Source organism: Spermophilus citellus (genome assembly GCF_964194105.1).
Source record: "Spermophilus citellus genome assembly, chromosome: 5".
In the NCBI taxonomy this organism is placed as follows: Eukaryota; Metazoa; Chordata; class Mammalia; order Rodentia; family Sciuridae; genus Spermophilus; species Spermophilus citellus.
Genome location: NC_138186.1, coordinates 107,092,803 through 107,093,947, shown reverse-complemented (window position 1 = coordinate 107,093,947; position 1,145 = coordinate 107,092,803).

Below are 1,145 nucleotides of genomic sequence, written 5' to 3'. Positions count from 1 at the left end.
CATGCTTATATGATTGTGTCAGGATAAACTCAACTATGCATAACTATAATGCTCTAATAAAAAAGTAGAGTTCTCAGTTTTACTTTCTGGTGCAGCAAATATCACTAAATATAACCCTCATAACTAAAAGCTCTTAGTAGGTAGTTATACATTTTAGGAGTGCATAGGACTTTTGAGATCAAAACATTTGAGGATCATTGTTTTAAATTAACAATCAAATGTACGGTCTCCTTCCCTGGGAGGAATAAGGGGGAAAGAGAAGTCAGAAGGTGTTGAATGCATTTCCCATCACAGGAAAAGTGATACCCCATATCCCTACCCCACTAATAACCCTAGTGACCACCCAGGTAGCAGTAGCTTAAGATCCTTGCTCTGATGTTTGTGAACACTAATGCCAGTAGGAAGTAGGTAAAAACTCTCTCAACTTAAAATGTTTGACATCAAGTTCTTTGCTCTTTCTGTGGAGGGAGAATAGGTACCAGCTAAGAACCTTAAACTGGATTTCAAGACAAGAAATTGCATTATGGTATGTGGAAAATTCCTGCAAGCTAAAGGCAAGCTTAAGAAGGACCATACACACAAGATGGCAGATGGAGAAAATAGCTCACACCGTTTGAAACTTATCTCCTTACTAGGAGTAGCTCAGCATTGTGCTTACCTCCATATTTTTCTGTTACCTATGAAGAAAAGCCCTTTCATAGAGACTCCAGGGGCTAGTGATCAATATCTATCCCTAGCAACTTGGAGAATTATTTTTCTAAAATTATTTTCTATTTTTATTTCATTATAGGGAAAGAAAATGCTTTCAATATCATACACTGATGTATAGGCTTTGATTAAGTATGGACTGGGAATTGGGACTCAATTGCTGCAGATATGAAAAAAGGCAAGGCTTATTATATCCAACTAGCCTAATTCTGGATGTAGCCACACCTAGACATTCTAGGATTTGATATTTGTTGCATAAATAATATATCCAACATTAAATCCAAATTTAAAATGAATTCTCCTAAATGTGGATTGTTAGCTGCAAATCATTAAATAAGAATGACTAATTAACTAAGTAATAATGGTTAAAAGAAATGTATCAAATTAAGATTTTCTGTTTGAAATGATGGGCATGTTTGCATCATCCACACTGACCG